This window comes from Dendrobates tinctorius, unplaced genomic scaffold (genome assembly GCF_039654945.1).
Source record: "Dendrobates tinctorius isolate UK_male_01 unplaced genomic scaffold, ASM3965494v1 ptg000075l, whole genome shotgun sequence".
NCBI lineage: Eukaryota > Metazoa > Chordata > Amphibia > Anura > Dendrobatidae > Dendrobates > Dendrobates tinctorius.
In genome coordinates, this window is record NW_027361743.1 from 9,331,411 (window position 1) to 9,348,877 (window position 17,467).

Below are 17,467 nucleotides of genomic sequence, written 5' to 3' on the forward strand. Positions count from 1 at the left end.
TCAGACACTGACGGATAGTACGGGTTGACACTGTTGTACCCTCGGACTGCAGGGCAGCTTGAACTTGTTTGCATGTTAGTCGAGGTTCTTTATCCAACATCCGCACAATCTTGCGTTGAAATCTCGTCAATTTTTCTTTTCCGTCCACATCTAGGGAGGTTAGCCACAGTGCCATGGGCTTTAAACTTCTTGATGACACTGCGCACGGTAGACACAGGAACATTCAGGGCTTTGGAGATGGACTTGTAGCCTTGAGATTGCTCATGCTTCCTCACAATTTGGTTTCTCAAGTCCTCAGACAGTTCTTTGGTCTTCTTTCTTTTCTCCATGCTCAATGTGGTACACACAAGGACACAGGACAGAGGTTGAGTCAACTTTAATCCATGTCAACTGGCTGCAAGTGTGATTTAGTTATTGCCAACACCTGTTAGGTGCCACAGGTAAGTTACAGGTGCTGTTAATTACACAAATTAGAGAAGCATCACATGATTTTTCGAACAGTGCCAATACTTTTGTCCACCCTCTTTTTTATGTTTGGTGTGGAATTATATCCAATTTGGCTTTAGGACAATTCTTTTTGTGTTTTTTCATTTAAGACAAATTAAATGAAGATAATAATACCAAAGAATTTGTGTTTGCAATAATTTTCAGGAAGAAATTGAGTATTATCTGACAGAATTGCAGGTGTGTCAATACTTTTGGCCACAACTGTATTTTCAATTTTGAGAGAGCTGTAACTTTTTAGTTTTTTTCCATTGATGGAGCAGAATGAGGCTTTTTTTTTTCTTCCTTTGCTATTATTATTGATACCATCTTGGGGTTGACCAGATTTTTTGTTTTTGACATGCAACATAGGGTTTTAATCATTTTATGTTTTGATAGACGGGACTTTTGCATACATGTCAATATAAAATATAATTTTTAGTTTTATTTTTGACCTAGAAAAATCTGTGTGTGGGGCATTTGAATTTCTATATATTTATTTTATTTTTTCAAACTTTTTTTTATTCTTAAACTTGTGATTGATTGCTCTTTTTATATGCTACAATACTTTGTTGCATTATATAGTGAAACTCATGCATGAAATACCACTCTCAGAGATTGACCGCGGCATCTAAATGGTCATACAAGAGCGATACCAGGCGATTACCAGCTGTATAACACAGCCAGCACCAGCCGGGTATGGTGTCGGCTCAGTTCCAAGTGTTAGATTGGTGAGAATCCCACCGTTGCCTCACCGGTAATCTTTTTTCCTCCCTGCTGCAAGACCAAGGGATTGAAAGGAGCGGCATGTCCCGCACGCTCCCTGCTGAAAATCTATGGAACTGAAAATATATCTGATACTATAGAGCCAAAACTTGGCTGTCTTTGTATCTTCAGAGACTTGAGGCCTCATTCGTCAAAACTTTTGTGCCAAAATTCTGGTATAAAAGCCTACAAAAGTCACAAAATTTAGGCTCAACGTGCAGTTTCGCCTACATTTTAGAACTATTGGCGGCTTGACACCAGTCTCTCCCAACTCTGCCAAAATGGGCGGGATGGGGGCGTAGCATCCGCCACTTCTCAAATTCATGATGAGTGGCGGCATTCGCTACACCACAAATCTTACTCCAGCATATGGCTCTTCATGAATCTGGAGTGTCTGACTCCAACCACTTTGTTCACACCAGTCTTGATGAATCGGGCCCTTAGACTCTAAATTGAGAGTCAGGGCATGTGCTCCATTCAAGCACTTTTGGCGACAGTCGTGCCACCTGGTGATCGGTTGGACTCCATGCCATCTAAAAGTTTTTACCTATCCAGTGAATAGGTGAGAATTTGCCTAGACCAGAATAGAGAAAGACCTTTCAATGGATTTTTTTTAACTGGATTGTTTTCCTTAGGCCAGGATCACACATGCGATCACACCGGAACGTGCGGCTTCATGTATTTCTGTGCAGGCTCCAGTCTGAGTGCCGGCGGCAGTACCGGGTGTTGATGCGAGAGACTCGCGCGAGAATCGTGCGAGTTTCTCACATGTATGACCCCGGCCTTAAACTCTGCACCTCCTCCGATTGCAACTACTGCACTGATTCTAGAATAGTTTTTCTTTTTCTTCTGTGCTCCTCCATTACTAAGTTATACCGTCCCGTTATAAAGATGAAAATTTTCTCTTCAAGCAACTGTGCGTGAACCACAGAAATTCTTTGTGGGCGTGTACTTCTTCTCCTCTGAATCTGGCCAATCAAAACCCGGCCCCACCCACAAGGAACTTTTGAGGTACACGCCTGGTTGGTTGAAGGGAAAATTTGTTCCATTATTACCGGGGTACATAACGATGAAACGGAGGGGCGCAGAAGAAAAAGAAAAACTGTTCCAGAATCAGCAGAACATCGGCAATTGGAGGAGACACTCAAATCCAAAAAAATTCAGTGGATTGGTTTTCTTTGAAGTCTTTGTCCTTGTTTTTCTCAGCAGATTGGGGGTACGTGGCATTAAGTGGTGTGGATGAGGGAGAACATTTTTCCAAACTTCCCTTCAGTAGTTCCATTAGAAAATGCGACTGTGACACTCTTACCCCCCGGATATGGCTGATAACAGGAAGCAATGGATAATATTCAACCACACAGTAGATAGAAATAAAATAGACTGACGATTAAGTGTCTCTTAAAGGCGTGAACTGCAGTAAAAACGGAATGGTTTCCACTTGGATGCAGTCGTGTCGTAAGGCGTAAATATATTATACAGCTGCTGTACACTATTTAATATTGCATGCACAGGAGTTACATACTTGTCAAAAATAGAAACCAATTTCATGCACCAAAGCTCCGCATCGACAACTTCCCGTTTTACTCATCCTGCTACTTTTTGGTATGTAATTCTGTAAATGTTTGTATACACTAGTAGGTGACACATTTTTCAGGTTGTCACAAATCCAAACACTTCGAAACACAAGAGCTTTAAAGGGGTGGCCCAGACATATGATATATAATGTCCTCAGTATCAGGTCTATGGGAGTCCTCCAACCTGGGACCCTCCCCAATCAGCTGTTATTACTGCCCACCGGATGTAAATGTTGGACTGAGCTGAACAGAGAGATTGCAGCTTCTTGCCCTGGAACGTTGCTCTCGGATAGTCCGTGATCAGCGTATTGTCTTTGGAGTGTTCTAACAAACAGGGATTGGTGAACTGCTTTTTAAAACTCTCCAGGCCTTCGTTTGTATCTGTGATATTCCCTTGAAATCATACCGAGTTTTCATCTTGAGAGAATTGCTGAACTCTTTGTAGATGGATATTGTTGGATACTGCGTGTAAAAACAAGCACTTTTGCAATTTACTGATTATTATAATTTGCAGATGTTCTTGTGATATCAACAGTTTTCTTTTGTTTACTACTCGTTGTCTAGGAGACCGACCACCGCTGCTATCTAGCTTGTAAGCAGCATGCTGAAGCTGGCCGGGGTTAGTAGGTAACAGCTTCAAAGCTTGTATGCATTGCGCATGTTCTCCTATTTAGCAGCGATGGTCGGTCTCCAAGGCAACAGACTGTAGACAAAAGAAAAGTGCTAATATTTTTTAAAACTGCTGAAAAATTTTAATAAGCTATAAATGGCAAAATTGCTTGTATTTCCAAGCACTCTCCGATAATACCCATTTATGAAGAGGGGAATGACCCTTTAAAAATGTGGATTTTAGGTGTACGGAAGACTGAACTTCTCATACTATAAACTCTCATGGCATGTTTTCTACATCAAATCTCCACACAGTATAATGCCCTCATGGACATGCCAGGCATTAGTTGTTTTGGTTCATTAGGTTTACTGGGTGAAAGTAGATTTGGGGTCCACATTTGGCTTTTTTGAATATAAAACCCTTTTTTTTCTTCTCTTGTCTCCTTACTTTTTCCATACTTTCTATATTACCGTAATTTTATTGATTCAATGTGATGGTCTATCATTTTACTGATGATCTTATTTTTGTATTATTTTTTCTACTTTTTTGCACCTCGTATGATGGATGGGCTGGAGTTCCAAAGACTGTTTCCCCAACTTCCCCTTTGTTCCTAGGCCTGTCCCAATTGCCTCCCCCCCTTGCTTTAAACCATTTTTTCCTTTACCTGTATGCTCATTATGTAGTCTCTCTCACCTTTCTCTTTCTCCAATACATAAGGATTTCTCCGTTACCTTTTCTCTTACTTTTGTTTTATTCTCTTATTAAAAGGGTATTCCCATCTCCAAAATTCTATCCCAATATATAGTAGGTGTAATAATAATAATATTAGCAAATACCTCCAATTAGAAATGTAGTATAGTTCTTCTGATTCGCTATGTCTCTTAACCCATGTGCAGGGCATTGCAGTATATGTGATGTGTCTAGCACAAAGCTTCTACGATAAGGGATGATGCCACTGAAAAGGTCCGATACTCCTCCATTACAGTGCAGAGCTATTTTCCTGGGAGCGGAGAGGAGAGATATACCACAGGATGGAGCTCTGTATATAGGGGCTCAAAAGAAGACTTACTGCAGGGGGGGCTGTATACAGGCGGCTGAGAGGAAAGATATACTGCAGAATTAGGCTCTGTATATAGGGGCTGAAATTAGATGAGCTGTGTTTGTTGCCTGCTGAGAGAGCAGTGATGGGAAACTACAAATGCTGCTCTATTGATGCAAATGATGGCAGAAGATAAAATACGTCCGGTAGGGTTCTGTACAGGAGCAAAGTGTGCCCCGAAGCATAAAGTGAATTCTATAATTAGATTAGCTTAATATATACTCAGGAAGGTGAGGCTAGTTAGGAGGAGGTGGGAGAGGGGAATGCAGCATTGAGGAGATGTGAGGTGCTGCTGGGATATTAGGTTTTGGCAGATAAGAATAGGACCACTCATTCAGGTATGTGAAGTCGGATATACAGAGATACAGATTGAGATAGAAAAAAACCCCACAAAAGTACAAGAAAGAAATGTTGTGCATAGTCTGTATATTAACAGTAAGTATGCATTTACTGTACTTTCTGAAAAATCTGAACCCTATGAACTGGCACTTGCAACGATTGCCTAACAAACTGGTAATCCCTGCATGTGATGCGGCTGTCAAACCTATTTTTCGAGCACGTTGAAAACAATTGGTTAGCACACGAGCATGCTCGGATGACACCTTATTCGAGCACTTCTGCGCATCACTACTGGGAGACACTTATTATATGAGGCACTTCCACCTGTTGAGAGGTGCCTGAACAGTGTGTTAATTCAGTTAGTCTGCACGCTTGCTAGTTCTCAGGTCCCCTGTCTGTTAGTACCTTACAGTACCCGCTTGTTTCTGCTCGTTCCTAACTGCACCTGCCGTGCCATTCTATATTCCAGTCGTACCTGCCTTCATCTGGTGTGCCAGTCTGTATATCACCCATAACTGCCTTCACCTGCTGTGCCAGTCTGTATACCAGCTGTGCCTGTCTGCACCTGCGGTGCCTGCCTGTTCTTGCCAAGGTCCATCCATTCCTGGTCGTTCAGCTACCTGCCTCTTTGAGGGTCCGCTGCCGTGTGTCCGAGGTCTGTCCTATAGTAGTACCTGACGTCCATCTGGAGCCAAGTCTAACCCAACCATCAGGGGCTCTAGGGAAATTCAGGTGTTCGCCTAGTAACTCCTATGAAGGCTCTCCTTGTTCCACTACTATACCTGTTACACAGAGGGAAATGGCAGTGATTGGTAAGAGGGGGTGATATTCTGTGTGTCATACTTAGAGAGTTATTCCTAACTGGACTACGCCTCATTGGGGGACACAGACAGTGGGTGTTATGCTGCTTCCCACTAGGAGGACACTAAGTGAACCCTCTTTTTGGATGAGATTTCTCCAGTTCTTGCTTAGTGTCTGTAGGAGGCACTTGGGTCTGGCTTCAGACCCCACCGTTTTTATTTTCATTTTGAATTTTCTGTAAATTTTTATTTTTTAATTAACTGAGTGAAGGGGGCGAAGGTTCCTTTCAACGGACCGCTCTCCCCAGAACCAACAACAGGCGAGCACGTGGAGTATATCTCCCTGTACACTTTCCTGCGACGACAGGGCATACCTGATTCTTCTGGGCGACGGTTCCTTTACGGTCCGAGTCTCCCCACATGGATATGGCGGCGTACGCATGGACGGAGAAGTTTAGAAGTTTCAGAAGCGCTCTTTGGATGCCCTGAATCAGCCCCAGAGCTCTCCATGCCCCTGCCATAGGGAGGATCGATTGAGCAATACCCCTTTAAGAACTCCTTCAGCTCTGCTACATCGCCCGGAGGATGAGAGACCTGCAGCTGGAAGGCCCCGGAAACCGCGGCCTGCCTGAGCACTGGAGTGGAGGTATGGGGTTGGGTCCTTGTCACCGGGAGAAGCGCTGACTTAGCGTCAGCGGCGGTAACTGGTGCCCGGTTGCGGCCCCCCCCGCCCGGCGCTTGCCGCGGGGAGGCTAGAAATTTAGTCCCCGGCTTTTAGGCCTACTAGGCTGGAATTTGCATGGCACCACCCACTGGTAGCGCCGCCGCCCACGTCCTTCGCGCTTCTCGTTCTGTGCGAGAGGTGCCCTGCTAGTCTCGGGGGCCATGTTTTTTTTACGTCAGCCTGATCTGGGACTGTTGCAAAGCGCGCACACTGGACAACCTGGATGTCACACAGGACCACTGTTACTCCTCTCGGGGACACATCACAGGACCGTGGGTAAGCTGCATCTGCCCTCAGATTAAAGCTTAACCCCTTCTCTGCACATACCCTGCAGCGGCTCTGCCTTTAACCCTTTCAGGGGCGCTATATCTCAATCTAAGGAAGTTAAAAAGGCTACTAAGAAGCACACTGCGTTCTTTACCGCTTGTACCACTTGCAAGGCTGCCTTACCCTGTGCCAGACTAATCCGTTTTGCACGGATTGTGACCCGGCTCGTGTTGAAACGCCACCGCCGTTGCTGCGTCAGCTCCCTGCGTTTAGTCCCCCTGAGTGGGCTGCGTCCCTGTCACGGTCTGTGGAATCGCTGACCAAGGCTATAGACTCCCTCCGGGAATCCTCTTTAAGTCAGAACGTGTCTGTACCCCCCGAGTAGGGCTCTGGCGACGGCCGGGAACCGTCCACCAGCAGGGGCCGTACTCGTTCAAGGGATGATCAGGTCTCTAGAAAGCGGACCCATGACGCAGCCCCTAGTCACGCTTGTGCTTCAGCTTCGGCGAGTTCTGTCTCTCGCTCTCCTTTCCTAACGTTCGCAGCGAACATGACTCTGAATTCGAGTCTGACAATTCGGTCCCTCAGAATCCCCCAAATGACCAAGAGTTGCTTGATTCTCTTATAGAATCAGTCAGCATGATTCTGAAGTTGGATGAGGAGAATATTCCCGCTCCGGAACACGCGATCTCCTTTAAAAGGACTTAACGTGTTCGCAGGTTATTAGCCAGCCATCCGGAGTTTAAGGACATTGTCCAAAGACATAGGGACCGACCACATAAGAGGTTTACAGGGCAAAAGCCTACCGAGGCTAAATACCCTTTTGCTCCAAATCTAATGAAGAATTGGTTACAGTCCTCTTTGGTGGCCCCTCCTGTTTCGCGTCTTGCTTCTAAAACGCTGCTATCCGTTTCTGAGGGGTCTTCTGTCAGAAACCCCTCCAATTGTCAAATTGACTTCCTCGCTCGCTCAGTTTTGAAGCTTCAGGAGCGGCACTTTTTCCATCCTTCGCGGCGAATTGGGTGGCTAAGGCAATGGCCGCTTGGGCAGAAGTCTTAATTACTGCCTTCCAAGGTAACCATCTTCTTCCGGAGGCAACCAGTGTCGCCAGGCAGATAATTCACGCAGGGGACTTTGTAGTGGATGCTTCTTTAGATGCCGCCAATTGCGCTGCTCAGGCAGCAAATAATGCAGTCTCCATTAGAAGAGCCTTATGGCTCTGTGACTGGCGGGCAGACTCCACTTCCAAAAAATCATTAAATTCCCTGCCCTATCAAGCGGGTCGCCTATTTGGAGAGAAACTGGACTAGCTTATTTACCGGGGGAAAAAGTAAATTCCTTCCCCAACAAAAGGCTGTCCGACCGTTTCGGAATCAACAGCCGACTCGTTTTCGACCTTTTCGCAACAATTCCAGTTGGTCTTCCTCAACCTTCTCTTCCGGACCAAGTCGGGCCCCGCGTGGAGACAGAGATCACCAGGTCTCATACAGACCTAACCGATCTTGGAAGCCCAGTCCAAGGTCATCTGGATCTAGAGGAGCCAGATCCCATAAATTCTCTACACAATGACTTGTTGCGGTATCCGGCGGACACCGACAAAGTAGGCGATCGTCTACTTTCATTCAGTCAGACCAGGCTCACGGTCGTTCACGACGAGTGGTCAGGGAGCTGGTGCCCTCCGGATACAAAATAGAATTTGCTTCTCTCCCTCCGACATGTTTCTTCCGGTCCTCTCCTCACAAGGAAAAGACAACAGCCTTCCTTCGGGCAGTTCATGCGCTGCAAAGGGACAGAGTCATCATTCCGGTCCCTCAAGACGAAAGGTTGAAGGGTTTTTATTCAAACCTTTTTGTGGTTCCAAAGAAGGACGGAACGATGCGGCTCATACTGGACCTCAAGCTGTTAAATCAGTTTGTCAGGTTATGGCGATTTCGAATGGAATCCATCCGATCAGTTGTCGCCTCCATGGAAAAAGGAGAGTTCCTAGCATCCATCGACATCAAAGATGCTTACCTTCACATCCCGATTTGCCCGTCCCACCAGCAGTTCCTGCGCTTTGCAATTCGCAAGGAACACCTTCAGTTTGTTGCCTTGCCCTTCGGATTCGCCACCGCTCCCAGGGTCTTTACCAAGGTCATGGCGGCTGTCATGGCCATTCTTCACGCTTGGGGAGTGGTGGTGCTCCCGTATCTGGACGATCTGCTGATCAAAGGGTCTGTCCCTTCTAGCCTGCGAACAATCCGTGGATATCACAGTAAATACTCTTTCTCGCCTGGGTTGGAAGCTAAACTTCGAAAATTCTTCCCCAACACCGGCCCAGCAGATTTCCTTTTTGGGAATGGTCTTGGACACTTCCCGCGGGTTGGTCATTCTCCCTCCAGAAAAGGCCCAAGGTTTGCAACAGACGGCGTAGACTCTTTCCGGTCCGGTTTCTCATTCTATTCGTTTCAGCATGAGACTTCTCGGAAAGATGGTGGAAGCAATGGAAGTGGTACCATTCACACAATTCCATCTCTGCCCTTTGCAACAAGCCTTGCTGTTGACTTGGGACAAGAACCCGTTCTCCCTGGACCGTCGGTTCCTTCTACCCCTGCGGGTCAGACAAGCCCTCAAGTGGTGGACACTGAAATCCCTGGGTCAAGGAAGGTCTTTTCTCCCAGTACGATGGTTGGTAGTGACCACCGACGCAAGTCTTCTGGGCTGGGGTGCGGTGTTTCGTCACCACACGGCACAGGGTCGTTGGTCATTTCAGGAGTAACGTCTCCCCAACAACATTTTGGACAAACAACCAATCAGATTGGCTCTACTGAGTTTCCACCATCTCCTCGCAGGTCACCCCATCAGGATCCAATCCGACAACGCCACGGCTGTAGCGTATATCAACCGTCAAGGGGGTACTCGGAGCAGGATGGCCATGCACGAAGTGAGTCACATTCTCCATTGGGCCGAGACCAACCATTCGCCCATCTCAGCGATCCACATCCCGGCATAGAGAATTGGGCGGCAGATTTTCTCAGTCGCCAAGGCCTTGCCTCGGGAGAGTGGTCTCTTCATCCGGAAGTCTTTCAGCAGATTTGCCATCGTTGGGGGACTCCGGATGTGGATCTTATGGCCTCAAGATTAAACAACAAAGTTCCGCGATTCATTGCCCGATCGCGCGATCCATTCGCCATCTGAGCGGACTCCCTAGTTCTGCCATGGCACCGGTTCCGGCTCCCGAACATTTTTCCCCCTCTCCCCTTGCTCCCGAGGGTCATCATGAAAATCAGAACAGATTACCGGTCATCCTAGTCGCGCCAGATTGGCTGCGCCGGGCTTGGTACACAGAACTAGTACAACTAGTCGCCGACGTCCCCTGGCAACTTCCAGGTAGCATGGATCTACTCTCTCAGGGCCCGATTTACCACCAGAACTCCAGGGCCCTGTCTTTGATGGCGTGGCCGTTGAATCCTGGATTTTAGCACAGGCTGGGTCCTCTCATGACGTGATTTCCACCATGATTAGTGCTAGGAAGCCCGTGTCCATGCGCATTTATCATCACACCTGGAAAACCTTTTCGTGGTGCAAGGAGCATGGTCGATGCCCTCTAGTGTTTTCCATTCCTGCCATATTGGAATTCCTTCAGTCAGGATTAAAGTCAGGCCTCGCGCTTAGCTCGCTCAAGGGCCAAATTTCTGCCTTGTCAGTGCTATTCCAACGCAAAATTGCCACCAAACTTCAGGTCAAGACGTTCATTCAGGGAGTTTCTCATGTAGCGCCTCCCTATAAAAGGCCATTGGAATCATGGGACCTTAACTTGGTTCTCGGGGCCTTACAGGAGGCTCCTTTCGAACTGCTGCAGGACGTACCACTAACTATTCCCTCTTGGAAGGTGGTCTTTCTAGTGGCAATTACGTCAATCAGACGAGTTTCGGAATTGGCGGCCCTGTCCTGCCATCCTCCATTCCTGAATTTTCATCAGTACAAGGCAGTTCTCAGGACGTCTCCGTCCTTCCTGCCCAAAGTCATATCCTCTTTCCATCTCAATGAGGAAATTGTTTTGCCCTCCTTTTTTCCGGCACCTGTTCATCGCATTGAGAAGGCCCTCCACACCCTGGATGTGGTTAGGGCTCTGAGACGGTACATTTCGCGCAAGGCTCCCTTCCGCAAGTCAGATGCCCTGTTCATACTTCCAGAGGGGCATAGGAAGGGTCTAGCTGCTTCAAAAGCAACGCTAGCCAGGTGGATTCGCTTGGCTATTCAGGAATCCTACTGTGTCAGGAACGCGCCTGTCCCAGCAGGGATTAAGGCGCACTCTACCCGCTAAGTGGGCGTCTCTTGGGCCATTCGACTTGGTCCAGCCTGCATACTTTTACAAAACATTACCAAGTTCATTCTCAGGCCTCTGCGGATGCAGCTCTTGGCAGACGTATCCTGCAATCGGCAGTACCAAAGTGTTGAGTTAGTGCTACATGGGGTATTAGCAGTTGTATGCTCCCCACCCAGGGACTGCTTTAGGACATCCCACTGTCTGTGTCCCCCAATGAGGCGTAGGAGCAATAGGGATTTTTGTGTACTCACCGTAAAATCCTTTTCTCCGAGCCAATCATTGGGGGACACAGCACTCATCATGTTTAGCCTATTGGCTCACTGTAGCATTCTTAGATTTTGACATAGTTATTGTTATTTGTTTAATGCTCCTACTGCTTTTTCACCGAACTGGAGAAATCTCAGCCAGTGAGAGGGTGTATACTGCAGGGGAGGAGTTAACTTTTTTCTGTGTTCACTTAGTGTCCTCCTAGTGGCAAGCAGCATAACACCCACTATCTGTGTCCCCCAATGATTGGCTCGGAGAAAAGGCTTTTATGGTGAGTACACAGAAATCCCTATTTGCTAGCCTTTTAACAGTATCACATCGCGTTTTCTCACTTAATAAGATGGATGATAAATGTAACGTCTGGGTAAGCTGTAGGCATCCGATGCGGTGGCATCTGCCGGGACTCGATGTCCTCACTGGCATTCGCTCATTCTCTTGTGGCTGGTAATGTTCTGTAACGTTATTTTTTATCCGCTCGGTACTTGTTCACTTTGTATTGCTCTATTACAAAATTGGCTCCATTACAAACGTCTTCCAGGCGCAGCAGGAGTAGCAGTAACGACATTACAAGTTCTATTTTGGAAGGAGCGGAAGGGTTTCTGACGGCAGACTTTTTACTTGGCTCATTGGAATCAGATTATTTATCTTTTTGGAGAATCAAATTGCTTTAATAGTTGTTTCCGAAAGTCTGCTCTGCAGATCCCAGGGTTCCACAAACGCCTTCCTAGTAATGGCAGCCAGCGCATTTTAAAAGCAAATTCTTCTTAAACGGAGTGTCATCAGAAAATGGCTTAATGTGTAATCAGATTTTTTTTTTTTATGTTAAATGTATTTTTTATTTGATTTTTTTTTATATCATATATATATACAGTTGTGGCCAAAAGTATTGACACACCTGCAATTCTGCCAGATAATACTCAGTTTCTTCCTAAAAATTATTGCAAACACAAATTCTTTGGTATTATTATCTTCATTTAATTTGTCTTAATGAAAAAACACAAAAAGAATTGTCCTAAAGCCAAATTGGATATAATTCCACACCAAACATAAAAAAGAGGGTGGAGAAAAGTATTGGCACTGTTCGAAAAATCATGTGATGCTTCTCTAATTTGTGTAATTAACAGCACCTGTAACTTACCTGTGGCACCTAACAGGTGTTGGCAATAACTAAATCACACTTGCAGCAAGTTGACATGGATTAAAGTTGACTCAACCTCTGTCCTGTGTCCTTGTGTGTACCACATTGAGCATGGAGAAAAGAAAGAAGACCAAAGAACTGTCTGAGGACTTGAGAAACCAAATTGTGAGGAAGCATGAGCAATCTCAAGGCTACAAGTCCATCTCCAAAGACCTGAATGTTCCTGTGTCTACAGTGCGCAGTGTCATCAAGAAGTTTAAAGCCCATGGCACTGTGGCTAACCTCCCTAGATGTGGACGGAAAAGAAAAATTGACGAGAGATTTCAACGCAAGATTGTGCGGATGTTGGATAAAGAACCTCGACTAACATCCAAACAAGTTCAAGCTGCCCTGCAGTCCGAGGGTACAACAGTGTCAACCCGTACTATCCGTCGGTGTCTGAATGAAAAGGGACTGTATGGTAGGAGACCCAGGAAGACCCCACTTCTTACCCCGAGACATAAAAAAGCCAGGCTGAAGTTTGCCAAAACTTACCTGAAAAAGCCTAAAACGTTTTGAAAGAATGTTCTCTGGTCAGATGAGACAAAAGTAGAGCTTTTTGGGCAAAGGCATCAACATAGAGTTTACAGGAGAAAAAAAGAGGCATTCAAAGAAAAGAACACGATCCCTACAGTCAAACATGGCGGAGGTTCCCTGATGTTTTGGGGTTGCTTTGCTGCCTCTGGCACTGGACTACTTGACCGTGTGCATGGCATTATGAAGTCTGAAGACTACCAACAAATTTTGCAGCATAATGTAGGGCCCACTGTGAGAAATCTGGGTCTCCCTCAGAGGTCATAAGTCTTCCAGCAGGACAATGACCCAAAACACACTTCAAAAAGCACTAGAAAATGGTTTGAGAGAAAGCACTGGAGACTTCTAATGTGGCCAGCAATGAGTCCAGACCTGAATCCCATTGAACACCTGTGGAGAGATCTAAAAATGGCAGTTTGGAGAAGGCACCCTTCAAATATCAGGGACCTGGAGCAGTTTGCCAAAGAAGAATGGTCTTAAATTCCAGCAGAGCATTGTAAGAAACTCATTGATGGTTACCGGAAGCGGTTGGTCGCAGTTATTTTGGCTAAAGGTTGTGCAACCAAGTATTAGGCTGAGGGTGCCAATACTTTTGTCTGGCCCATTTTTGGAGTTTTGTGTGAAATGATCAATGTTTTGCTTTTTGCTTCATTCTCTTTTGTGTTTTTTCATTTAAGACAAAATAAATGAAGATAATAATACCAAAGAATTTGTGTTTGCAATCATTTTCAGGAAGAAACTGAGTATTATGTGACAGAATTGCAGGGGTGTCAATACTTTTGGCCACAACTGTGTATATATATATATATATATATATATATATATATATCTCTCAATCTATATTAAAAATAAAAATCAGAAGTCTTGCAGTTTTTTATAACCTTAATTAGTTTTGCTAAAATGTGTACTGAGCATTTTCTCAATAAGTCATAGTGAAGGGAGGGAGAGGAGATGAGCTGTGATACCTTCTATTGTGAATAATGGGTCCTGTGTTATGTACCGTATTTTTCGTACTATAAGGTGTACTTTTTTCCTCCAAAAATGTAGAGGAAATTGGGGGGTGCATCCTATAGTCCGGATATACCTCCCCTGGAGGACAGTGAGTATTCGTTTTTCTTTAAGAGCATCCTGGTATGCCTGACACCATCCTTATCTCGGTATGATTGGCCCCCATCCCCATCCTGGTATGCGGTGCTCCATCAGAAAAATGAACCCAAAGCATTACACTTACCTTCCTGCGCGCCCTCGCAACATCTTGTTCAGATGCCAGCAGGTGCTTTATGCTTGTAAGTAGCGCATAGCAGGAACGTCATGCACTGCTTACAAGCTTAAAGATAGCTTCCGGAATACTCACTGCTCACCACGCCAGGACTATGTGCGTGGAGGGCAGTGAGTATTCATTGCTCTTCGGTAGCCCATAGTGTCAGCAGCAGCCGCCGGCTTCCTATAGCTGCCGGGCGGTCACGTGTCCCCTCTACTAAAGGGAATGAATATTCACTGCTTTCCACTCCCATAGGCGTACATATTAGGGTAGGTAGTATAAAAACATATATTAAAAACAGCCTTGGAAAGATGAGAGAATTGCTCAGTCTGTACTGATTTTCTTCAGAGTGCTAGGCAGAGGGGAGAGGCTCCTGCTGCAGCCAGTTGTTTTACAGCCACACACAAGTTCAGTGAAGAGGAGCCACTGATATCTTGACACATATAGAGCATTTCTTAATATATTTCTTTGTTTTAATTGTAATATGAGACAAAATTAGGATCAAAAGAAAGAGGGAATACTGGGAGGATTTCTTTATCTATTTTTTATTTTTCTTGTGCGTTTACTTTTTTATTATTGTTTTTAATGATTCCAATAAATAACAATGTTTCTGTTTTATATTATTTAATAGAGAAATGTAATATTAGCTGTGGGACAACCCTTTTAAGAACACAAATGTTGGCATCAAACAGTAGCATTTTTATAGACTGTACAGCCTTTGCCCTGGCTCTTTATCTTCCCAAGTGAGTAAAGTAGTCAGTGATGGCTACTTTTGCAACCCCTTTTAGATGCCATTTCAAAATGTGTAAAAAAAAGAAGAAGAAAAAGGAAACAGCTCCATGGACCCCAGAATGGCGGGAAGCCCCGCTCTTTCTTCCGGAATGCGCCATAAGCTTTCCTAGGAATCCAATGCTAGATTTCATTTGCCGGTTTCGCAGCAATGTTTTGAAGGCCATTCCTTGAAACAATCTTAAAAAGACAAAGAATACAAAAAATGGAAAAAACAAAAGAAACTAAAAACAAACCTGAACATATGTTTAAATGGAATCTGGCAGCCGTGGCTAGCCAAATTCAGAGACTGGCTCCTGCATTACTGTTCTCGCAGTGTGGGAAGCCTGTAGGGACACGTCTCTTGGACGGGTCACCTTGTCCGTGGCTGCTTTTCCCATTGTGTTTCTTTCTGAAATTCTGTAGCGTTTCAGACATAGATGTTTGTAATGCAGTAGCCAGTCCCTGATTTATGCTGGCCACTGTTTGGGCTGCCAGTACCAACTGATAAGTTCCTTTTAAGACAACCTTATGTTGGTTTTGGCTGAACATCTATCTTCTTCAGTGCACGTGCACACTCTTCTGTGTTTTCATTCAAGAGTAAGCCAAGAAGTAATCTTCCTGGAGAACAAGAACATCAGATTTTGGAATTGAAATCAGTCCGGGGAGAGTGGGCAGCTCCTTACACGTTAGATGGTGACGACAGTACAGTGCTGCTATGGGGCATCTGAAGAGCAGGGTCTTGGCCATGGTTGGTCCTATGCCCTTTGCTACTGGGTGGCAACACTCCCCTGAAGATGTGCATTGTTGAAAAACCTACATTAGTGCTCTGTCCCCTTTAGAAAACAAAAAGCAAAAAACACAAATAAAAAGTAAAAAATAAACTGCAAATAATGCATAAAGGTAATAATAATAATAATAAGGGTATTTAGTAAACATAATTTTGATCAAAATAATGTACAAGCCATCCTGCCACGGCACGGACAGTCCCTACTCTAGTATTTAAAACCTTTCCACTTGCCAAGAGACGTGAATGTGAACAAGGATCGAGGGACTGACCCACTAGTAACAGCTTAGGCCAGACAGGATGGTTTTCCCAGCTCAGAAAAAGGGCGGTCACATCCATATATGCACCGAATGCAATTTACTAGTGGGTCAGTCCCTCGATCCTTGTTCACATTCACGTCACCTGGCAAGTGGAAAGGTTTTAAATACTAGAGTAGGGACTGTCCCACAAGGGTTGCCGTGACGTGGCGGGATGGCTTGTACATTATTTGATCAAAATTATGTTTACTAAATACCCTTATTATTATTATTACCTTTATGCATTATGTGCAGTTTATTTTTTACTTTTTATTTGTGTATTTTGCTTTTTGTTTTCTCTGGTTAATGGTCATGTGTTAATATGCACTTACATTGTGCATACACATTAATTTATTTTCTCAGATCAGACTTCAGTTTTTCTGTCCCCTTTAGGTAGAGTCTGAGCTGTGCCGCGCAGCAATCCTAGAGTTGGAAAGGATCCAAATTCATAAAATTGCATTATTCATGAACTAATTCCATAGCTTTTGCAACTTCATTCGGGAATGCCTTTTTAATTAATGTTTTAGATTTTTTTTTCAGTCTTTCCACCATTACTTTTTCTTTTTGAACTCTCTTCTAACTTAGTGATCATGACTTATCCTGCTGAGCTATGCATCAGTTCCTTGAGCTTTTCACACTCACAGGAACAAGATGATACATATCTTTTCACAATTCACGCTTCATAACCTCTCACTATTGTGCGCCTTGCCGTCTCAAAACAGACCCATGAATTGCTGCCCAGGACGTGAAATATTAAAGATGAGGAATTAGGGCCATCAAGATAAATCTTGCCTCATTGAGATTGATGCTGTTTGCTGAGTTATTCCAGCACAATTCATACTGCTTTCATTAAGCTTCTACTTCTCTACAAAATAGTGACACTATGGCAGCCTCTAGATTCCAGATGGACAGAACGGACCCCAATGCCCAGAACCACCATGCTTGCTGTAGCTCGCTTTCTCTCGTGTGCATGCTTTATGGCAGTTGCAATAAATGGGAGTAAACTCTTATATATAGCAGGAGACTGTTATGGTCTTCAGGAAGTGATTGCTTAGAGCCCCTCCTTCAGAGACTAGAGATACAGTGATGTATGCAGCTCCTCTCTATCTGTGGGCATAGACTAAACGTTTTTTATCGTGTCTTGCCTAATCCAGCTTGCCAGTCCTTTAATGAAATTGAGATGACTCTGCTCGTTCTGCCCCTGTCTGTACAGCCAAGCCAACAAGTGAACTACAGGAAATGTCACAAGTGTTTGCTTTAGTGGCCAAGGGAAATCTTGGAATATTAAAAAAAAAAAATAAAAAATAAGTAAAATGTTAATATTTTTTTTATTCAGTTATATAGCACTATTAATTAAAGAGCGCTTTACAGACATCATTATCACTGTTCTCATTGGGGCTCAGAATC

General features: G+C 44.7%; 1 protein-coding gene across 3 annotated transcripts in view; it reads left to right on the forward strand.

Annotated features, from left to right (window-relative positions):
• The window catches only part of MRE11 (MRE11 homolog, double strand break repair nuclease), a 296,568-nt gene that overhangs the window by 74,512 nt on the left and 204,589 nt on the right, over positions 1-17,467 (forward strand). The window lies entirely within an intron of this gene.